The 9,828-nt window shown below is 51.0% G+C and overlaps 1 long non-coding RNA gene across 1 annotated transcript; it reads left to right on the forward strand.

Annotated features, from left to right (window-relative positions):
* Position 1: 1 nt before the first annotated feature.
* On the forward strand, positions 2–7,685 carry LOC142028317 (uncharacterized). Its single transcript, XR_012649529.1, has 3 exons — positions 2–413; positions 1,184–1,325; positions 7,553–7,685. It is a non-coding gene; the product is annotated as an uncharacterized LOC142028317 (long non-coding RNA).
* Positions 7,686–9,828: the final 2,143 nt, after the last annotated feature.

Raw genomic sequence — 9,828 nt, forward strand, 5'->3', positions numbered from 1 at the left:
TCCTGCGTCTGACCTGGTCGGACTCCGGGGGCCGCGGCGGCAGCAAGGACTACGCCGCGCCCGAGAGCCACGCTGCCGCCCGGCCGCCGAGTCCGCGAAAACTACAGCTCCCGGCATGCCCCGGGAGGCAGCCTGCCCTGCTGCCTGACCCCGAGGGGAAGCCGCTTCCGTTTCCGCCCACCCCCACGCCGGCGCAGCCGCAGTTCCCGCCGAGCCCCCAGCGCCGCTCCGGGCAGCTCCGGCGCGCTTTCGCCGACCGGCTCCGGCACGGCGCGGCGCGGCACCCCCCCGCCCGGCTCCGGCTCCGGGCAGCGGCCGCCGCCGCTCCGTGCGTCCCACACGGACCCCGCCGTCCTCCTCGGCGCTTTCCCCGGAACCCGCCGGCCGGCTGCGCAGCCCCGCCACTGGGCCCGGTGAGCACCCTCCCCCCCTGCGCGCGCACGTGGTCCCAGCCGCCCTGTGAGCCCCCCCCCCCCCGCGCGCACGTGGTCCCAGCCCCCCTGTGAGCCCCCCCCCCCCCGCGCGCACGTGGTCCCAGCCCCCCTGTGAGCCCCCCCCCCGCGCGCACGTGGTCCTAGCCGCCCTGCGCCCCCCCCCCCGCACGCACTTGCTCCCAGCCCCCCTGTGAGCCCCCCCCCCCGCGCGCACGTGGTCCTAGCCGCCCTGCGCCCCCCCCCCCCCCCGCACGCACTTGCTCCCAGCCCCCCTGTGAGCCCCCCCCCCCGCGCGCACGTGGTCCCAGCCGCCCTGTGAGCCCCCAGGGCTCCCCCCCGGCCTCTGCACCGGCGGCCCGCACCTCCCCCGGGCCACCCCCGCCTCCGACGTTCGCCGTCCGAGGGGCGCCCGGCCCCGCTCACCTTCTCCCGAGGGGCAGCCACAGCCCGGCCACCGCTCCGCTCCGCTCCTGCCTCGGCTCCCACCGGCCCCGCCCCGGCCCCTCCCCCGGCAGCCCCCCCTTGCCAGGGAGGGGCCGGCCCCATCAGCCTCACTGCCAGCACCTGCGGCTCCTCCAGCCCCGGCCCGCAGCTGGGGGACCGAAACCCGGAACAAAACTCCTCAACACCCATGGGAAGTTAAGCAGCAGGCACTTCCTTGATTGAATGAAAGGTGGCAAGAGTCATCTCATTTGGAAGGGGTGTTAACTGGGGTCAAAATACAGATTTTAATACCCATCTTATTTTAGGCCTAAGACTTGGCGATTGCCAGGTATCATCTTTTCCATTTACCCGGGTCCACCAGCGAGGCCACAAGGGAGATTTCTTCCAGAGAGAGGAGAGAGTTATTAAGGCTGAAGTCCACGATTTGCCTTTCTCCTTCATGAAAAGGTGAGTGGATCATATATCATCACTAGTCACCCAAACAGTTAACCCTGAACTTTTCACCTGTCCTTTAACACAGTCAACTCCAAGCTAAATGTTTTCCGTTATTAAGAGGGGACCAAAGATCATGTAAAATATTATTATACTTTCTACAAACACATCCCCATCTGAGAGCTTTAGCTACTAGAGAAAGTCGTTGGAGTTTGGGGTCAGAGGAGCTGCAAGTATAAACCTTCATTCAGCTCTGTTTAGGATGTGTGATTTTTCTCTGGTTGTCTAAACCAGTCTAAATTTCCATAGATGGTCCTGACTCTGGGTGGCTCTAACAAGGATCCTGGAACTCCAGGAAATTCTAAACATCGTTTTATATTTTAAATATGATCCCAAGTTCCTTCCTGCACTTGTCTCTACGGTTTTGGCAACTGACAGCCCCAAGGGCTGCCTGTACAAGTTTCTCCCGAAGGGCGAGTAAATTAATTCTTTTGTCCATGAGGTGGATGGTTTGGTAATGTTATAATTCACAACGCTATAATTCCTTCTTTCAAATTAAAAAAAAATAATTGCCTTTTAAATCCATCCCATTTAATTTGCTAAAATGATTCTCATTGTTCTGCATCTTTTCTCAAGTTTTGGTTAAATTCAATGTCAGTATTCTCCACGGAACTAGATTTTCATCTGACTTTAGAATCGGAAGGCAGGCTGTTACTGAGGTTCAGTTTTGTGTCTTTACAAAACTTTGAATCAGTTACAAAACTAGATTTTGGGGTTTTTAATCCAAATTACAAAAACGGTTAATATCAAGATTAACACAGCTCAAACAATAATTGTTTCATTTTGTTTATCTCATGTTTGGAACCCCTCAAAAAAAAATACATACACCCTCTAAACACACAAAAAGATTATTGCCCTCGACAATATTCCTAATAGCAACCCCAATATTATAAACTTTACACAGCTGTTTTCCCAAATAGATAACGTGAAACTTACTTATAGATTTTCAGTTTTAAAGGGCCAGTTTCTTTAGACTTCCAATTTCTTGTTGGTGCTTTCTTTATTCTTGAATAATGAAGCCAAGGTTCTTCTCCCAGACCTTTACCGCTCTAAGGGTTGTTAAAATGACTCGATACGGTCCTTTCCACTTCTCAGTGATTTTACATACATTCAATCTCCTGGTCGGAAGGGATGCGCTGCTACGTCCAATTCTAAGGGTCCAGCTGTGGAGACATACTGACAAAGTTCTTGAAAAGAATTGCTTAAAGAAATCATAACACCTTTTAAAAACCTATCTCCAAAGGCACTCAAGATACTCAGAACATAGGACTCTTGATATGGTCTTTCATAAAACATTTCATAATGACTTAAATTTTCTTTCTCTTCTGGCTATACTCTGATTCTTAACAGAGCCATGGGTAATGCTTTAACCCATGTGAGGAGTGAGGTTTCCTGACAAATTTTACTCGACTGTTGCTTAAGGGTATAGTTCATTCCCTCTCTCTCTCTCTCACCCCACCCCCCCTCCCCCCCCCCCCCCCCCCCCCTTGCTTGTGGTCTATATGGGGTGTGATAGTCTCAATCTATAGATAATACTTTGCTCAACTTGTCTCCTAATCTTTGCTATAAAATGAGGGCCATTGTCAGATGACATTCTTACAGGCACCCCACATTTTGGTATTATCTCTTTGAGCAAGACTTTGACTACTTCCCTTGCTTTGTTGGCGCGACAAGGGAAAGCCTCGGGCCACCCAGTAAAGATATCAACTAAAACTAGGGTAGATCCTTCTTTTCAAGGCAATTCTATAAAGTCAATTTGCTAATATTCTCCTAAAAAATTTCCTTATTTCATAATCCCAAAGATGATCTTATTACTGATTCGGGGACATTTTTATATATAAATTTCACATCCGCTTCCAATTGTTTAAACAATCTTTGTCGTATTTCACTTTCTGTTCCCCGATATACTTTGTGATGTTCAGCTCGGGCAATTTCTCTTATTATTGTGGGTGGGACTATTATTTGACCTGTCGGTGTTACAGCCTATCCTGTTTCATTTTGTTAGCCTGCAATCTAATAATTAATTCTTCATCTTTTTCGTTATAATTTGGAGTTTCTTTAGGCAATTTTATACTTTTCTCTGGAACTAGTGCTAGGATGCCTTCTTCCGCAGCCTCTTTAGCGGCTTTATCAGCCAGTCGGTTACCTGCGTTCGGACCGGTCTTACCTAACTGATGTGCTTTACAGTGCATTATCGTGACTGCTGTTGGTATTTGAATGGTTTCTAACAATTTCCGTATTTGTTCTGCGTGCTGAATGGTGGTTCCTTGCGCGGATAACAGTCCTCTTTCTCTCCGTATCGCTCCATGCGCGCGTACTACTCCAAAAGCATACTTTGAGTCTGTCCAAGTGTTGACTCGCTTTCCTTGACTTAGTTCCAGAGCTCGAATAAGAGCTATCAATTCAGCCTTTTGGGCAGATATCGTCGAAGGCAAAGTTGGCAACGCAATTACCTCCTCAGTAGTTATTGTCTATCTTGATAAATGTTTTTCTTCACAGATGGAACCGCTTCCGTCGGCATATAGTTCCCAATCTGTTTCTTCTAGCGGCGCATCTCAGAGGTCCAGTCAGCTGGAGTAAACTCTTTCGATTGCCTGCAAGCAGTCACGTTCCAGTTCTCCTTTAACTTGATCGGTTGTTGAAAACGCAACAGGGTTAACGGTGGTAGTAGTGTTTAGGTAAACATCATCTTGTTCCAGCAACACCACTTGGTATTTCAGCATCCTGCTAGGGGATACCCAATGCCCCCCTCTCTGTTTTAGCACAACAGTTATCATATGGGAAACGTACAGTAATCCTTTGTCCTCTAATCCTTTGTCCTCAGGTGAACTTACGAGCTTCCTGGATCAGTAGCACAGTTGCAGCGACGGCTCTCGGACGACCAGAGCATCCCGGACTCACATTACCTAGTCGCTTCGAGAAGTAGGTCACAGCTCGCCCACTTGGCCCTACATATTGGGCCAGGATACCCAGAGCTATACCTCTTCTTTCACGAGCAAAAAGTTCAAGCGTCTTTGTGAGATCTGGCAGGCCTAGGGCTGGCACCCCTATTACAGCCTGTTTCAATTCTTGGAAAGTAGCTTGCTCGGCATCGGTCCAATCCATCGTTTGAGGTTTTGAGCTGCTCCTATAAAGGTCGGGCCAGCAAGCCACAATTTATAATCTACAGGTGACACCACTCGACCATTCCCGGAAACGCTCGTCATTAATTTTTTTCGTCTTAGGTTCGGGGAGACGACAAATTGCCTCTTTTCTCTCAGTTCCCAATTGTCTCTGTCCTTTTAGGATTTTAAAACTCATTTACGTAAGTTTCTTCTTTCTGGGTTATTTGGGGTTTTTTCTGTTGACACTCGATATCCACCGATTCCCCAAAAGTTCAAAAAGTTAATAGTTAGCTTTGTGCATTGTTCTTCCGTCTCAGCTACAATTAACAGATCATCCATATATTTCAGCAAGGTTTCTTGATTATTTTCTTTCTTCCAAATCTCTAATTCTCGTGCCAATTGATTTCCAAAAATGGTAAGACTATTCTTAAAGCCTTGAGGCAAGACTGTCCACGTATATTGTGTTTTTCTCCCAGTCTCAGGATTTTCCCATTCCAAAGCAAAAACCTCTTGACTACCGGGATCCAAGGGAATACGGAAAAAGGCATCTTTTCGGTCTAACACTGTGAACCATTCTTGTTTCTCCGTTAGGGTTGCTAACAAAGTATAAGGATTTGCTACTACCGGATGAATATCTTGTACTATTTGATTTATTGCTCTGAGGAGGTCTTGAACTAATCTACCATCTTTTTCATTAGCCTTTTAACAGGCAAGATCGGGGTGTTATATCTGGATTCACATTCTATTAACAATTTGTATCTTAAAAACGTTTGTATTACCATTGCTAACCCTTTCCGACTTTCCGGTTTTAGGGGGTATTGTTTAATTCTTACCGGATTCGATCCTGGCTTTAAATCAACTCTCACAGGTTCTGCTTTTTGGATTTACCGGGAACTTCCCAGTCCAGACAACTGGAATTACAGCATTAGACTTTGCCTGGTATAATCTTCTGCTTTCGGTAACCATCCTGTTAACAACAAAGCCACTGCTTCGATACGTTTAGTTTCTGGAATCGAAGTTTTAATCTCTCCATTTTTTAATTTAACTTCTGCCTCTAAGTTCTCAAATAGATCTCTCCTTAACAGGGTTTTAGGAGAATCTGGCACATACAAAAACTGCTGAGTGACCCATTGCTTTCCTAATTTCATTGTTAAAGATTTAAAGAAGGGTCTAGTTTCTCGTTCACTTGTTGCACCGACACCGCCAATTTCTTCAAAACTTAACTCTCCCTCTAAGGTATTTAAAACTGAAAAGGTGACTCTAGTGTCAATTCAAATTCAGTGTTCTGTTCTCCCGGTTTAGCTGTAACCAGAGGTTCTGCTGGGAGACTCCCCTCCGGTCCCCGTCAGATACGTTCACTTAAAAAGAACAAACCTACATATGGCACCTTATTCCAGTTACTCTCTCTCCTACAAAACAACAGCAATTGCAATATAGTATTGTAACTCAAAGTTCTGTTTGTTTACCATTTTTCCTGCAATTCACCCCAATGTGCCAATAAACGTCCCAACGGTGATGGTTTTGGTAACTTTTCATCAGCAGTTCCATTTCCTGCATTCTTATTCTTAAACAATTTTGCTAATGCCTTTATACTTCTATACATTCAAATACCAAATACCAAACAAATGCAAATGACAATTGTCCCAAATAATACACAAAGTCCAACCCAGGAATAGCTTTCGCTTATGACTTACGGGCAGACGCCTAGGCTTCCACTGCAGACGGGTACCCTCCAAGCCCCAACCCTGCGAAGCTTTCGCCGCGCCTCACGGGCAGGCTTTCCAAACAAATTCCAAAGCAGCGGCGCCTTACCTTTTTTTCCAGGGAACGCTGCGAGGAGCTTTGCGAGTCGAGGGTGACGGTTCTCCCCGAGAATACCTCGGTGCCGGCCGGAGTTCGATCGACACTCGATCTCGTCCAGTCTCACTCGCAAGGTCCCATCTGGGTCGCCAAAACCGTTCCCGAAATCCGGAATAAAACTCCTTAACGCCAACCTGAAGTTAAGAAGCGGGCACTTTGTTTATCGCAGCGCTGGGGACACGGGGGATCGCTCCTCCAAAGGCGTGTCCCGCTTAGTATCAAAATCCATCAGTTTTTACAGACTTTTCCTGTCAGGTCATTGTTACCTAAGCTCCTTCCGTAGAAATGCATACTATGCTCGTTCTTAAATTTAACCTTTATAATGATCGGTCCTTTGATTATATAACCTTATCAATATTCTTATTTAAAAACAAACAAGCATTGGTCAGTTACACTTAGCTCTGCTGACTGGCATCTTCGATCCTCAAATCGAGATGGGAAGGGTAAGGGGGTTTCCAAGCAGCAAACTGGCGTCCACGACGGTTTCCTTAGTTTCCTGAAACAGAAGGTAGAAGAACCAGTAACTTCCTGGTGAGGTTTCTAGGGTTAGCTCTTTCAAACTTTAACAATATTAAGGTTCCTAGAGTCATGCGTAACGCAGCTCCTAAAGTTTCTATGGCTACGTTTCGAACTTAACGATCCTATACGTTATGCTTCACAATTTTACTTCTTAATCAAACCTAACTCTTCTATGTGATTAAATTTTGATTTCTTTACCGGAATATTTGCAACAGCTGGAGCCCAGCAGGAACAGGGGGGGACACGGCCCGACCCCCCCAGCGCCTCACCTCCTCCTCCCCTGGGCTCCCTCACGGCCCCTCCACTCGTGCAAAGGGAGCGCAAACGCAGCCCGGAGGGCAAAGGGGACGGGCAGCCAGCGTTTATTCAGTCAGTCGCGTGCCTATCGAGTCCTGCCAGCGAGTCTGCTCCGGGGCTTGGGGCGCCCCCCGGCGCTCCCTCTGCCCCTCGGGCACCTCTGATAGCCTATTTCCATACATTCTGTATGGCCCGTCTAAATATGGGGATGGTTTTAATATTTTGTACCAGCTGTGGAAACTGGTTTGCTGCTAGGTGACTGCAAAAGTGAGATTTGGTAAATAATTATTAGAAATCTTATACTAACACTACGATTGAAACAATAGACAAAAGTATAGCCAAGCAATTAACTAGCAGAGGTAGGTACTCCTAAGTTTTGCAGTTCTTTGCTCTTATGACTAGATGTTCCTGTACGCTGGATGAGAACAATGCTGAAACTGACCACGTGTGATTGAACCTGCGTTAAGCTTCAAGATCAAAGAACAAGGACAAGAATAAAGACTTCGAGGACAGCCAGCAAGAACTTCAAATGGGTCGGTGGTTGCAAAAGCAGCCCTTCGTCTCAAATGGATCCTTCATTGCACGTGATCGGACGTAGGCAGTACTATGATAATTGGTTGCCATCGTTTTTATGTATATGTATTCTAATCTGATTAACATGCAATTAGTTATTCTGTATAACCTGTTTGTGCTAAAGCTGTGGCATGCACGCTAGGTGGAACTATCCCCCGTGCATCCAGCGCTGCAATGAAGAATGCCTGCTTTCTAAAACTCCAAAACGAGTCTTGGGGAGTTTCTTCGACTGGCTTTTCAGTATCAGGGGCACAAGGGAGGAAAGGGGAAAAAAAAAAAAAAAAAAAAAAAAAAAAGGCAGCAGTGCGGGAAAGAGAGGGGACCAGGGGAGGGGCAGGGAGGGACCAGAACGCGGAAGAGGGGAGACAGGGCCCCGAGGGCCCGGGGCTGACCACAGCTCTTGGCACTGCCAGGAGAATTTGCCAGTTCAGACGCTTCTTTCTGCTCCTCTCCCGCTCCCCTCCTCTTCTGTAACTCCGGCGGCGCGGCCGTCCTCCCCCTAGGAGAACACGCGTCTCATAGGTCTTGCAAGACGAGGCCTCCTAGGCACGGAGCCTCGCTCGCTCGCACACTACGTGGCCGTACCGCACCGTCGGTGCCGCATCCGGACCCTGCGGTGCACCTCGGCGGTCTGACCTGCTGCGGACTACGAAGAGGGATCCTTCTGCACGCGGAGAGGCAGGCTCTCTCTTGCCTGCAGCGGGAGGCAGCTGCCGGCCGGCCAGCCTTCCATTTCTTCTTCTCTAACCTTTCTCTGGCCTCTCCAGCTTCAGCCGCAGCAGCTCCTGCCCGCAGCCGGTAAGCGCCCCGCCTGTCCCTTCGTGCTCCCGCGCCGCGAGGAGAGGGAGGCCGGGCAGAGACAGCCCGTGCGAGCTTTCCTTGCCGGCGGCGTTTCCTTACCGGGAGGAAGCAACGAGCGCGGCGGCCCCTCCCGCCGGTGCCGCATTGCCGTTACCGTCGGACGGCACGTGCAGGACCGGGGCAGCCCCGCGCACTCGCAGCCTCCGAGCTGCAGTACCGAACATTGGTCGCGGGGTGGCAGCGGCGAGCGCTTGGCACAACGCGCCAGCGCGCATGGGCGGCACCCCAGCTGCAGTACCGAAGTCTGTTCAACAGGTGGCGGAAGAGAGCGCTGGCGAAACGCGCCGCCACCGCGCGTGCACGGCTCCGCGCTGCCGTACCGCGTTTCGGTTGCTAGGCAACAGCAGGAGGGCGGCAAAAGGCGCCACCGCGCATGCGCGGCTCCCGACCGCCAGGGCCGCGTTTTGGTTGCCAGGCAACAGCAGGAGCGCCGTAAACCGCGCCGCCGCGCATGCGCGGTTGCCGAGGCGTCCTGTCGCGTTTTGGTTGCCAGGCAACAGCGGCGAGCGCCGTAAAAGCCGAACCACGCATGCGCGGTTGCCGAGCAGCCGTAAAGCGTTTTGGTTGCTACGCAACAGCAGGAGCAACGTAAACCGCGCCGCCGCGCATGCGCGGTTGCCGAGGCGTCCTGTCGCGTTTTGGTTGCCAGGCAACAGGGGCCAGCACCGTAAAAGCCGAATCACGCATGCGCGGTTGCCGAGCAGCCGTAACGCGTTTGGGTTGCTAGGCAACAGGAGCGGGCCGTAAACCGCGCCGCCGCGCATGCGCGATAGCCGAGGCGTCGTGTCGCGCCTCGGTTGCCAGGCAACAGGGGCCAGCACCGTAAAAGCCGAACCACGCATGCGCGGTTGCCGAGCAGCCGTAAAGCGTTTTGGCTGCTAGGCAACAGCAGGAGCGCCGTAAACCGCGCCACCGCGCATGCGCGGTTGCCGAGGCGTCCTGTCGCGTTTTGGTTGCCAGGCAAGAGCGGCGAGCGCCGTAAAAGCCGCAGCGCGCATGCGCCCGTGCCGAGCTGCCGTAACGCGTTTGGGTTGCTAGGCAACAGGAGCGGGCCGTAAACCGCGCCGCCGCGCATGCGCGATAGCCGAGGCGTCGTGTCGCGCCTCGGTTGCCAGGCAACAGGGGCCAGCACCGTAAAAGCCGAACCACGCATGCGCGGTTGCCGAGCAGCCGTAAAGCGTTTTGGCTGCTAGGCAACAGCAGGAGCGCCGTAAACCGCGCCGCCGCGCATGCGCGGTTGCCGA

The sequence above is a fragment of the Buteo buteo genome, unplaced genomic scaffold (genome assembly GCF_964188355.1).
Source record: "Buteo buteo unplaced genomic scaffold, bButBut1.hap1.1 HAP1_SCAFFOLD_266, whole genome shotgun sequence".
Taxonomy (NCBI): domain Eukaryota; kingdom Metazoa; phylum Chordata; class Aves; order Accipitriformes; family Accipitridae; genus Buteo; species Buteo buteo.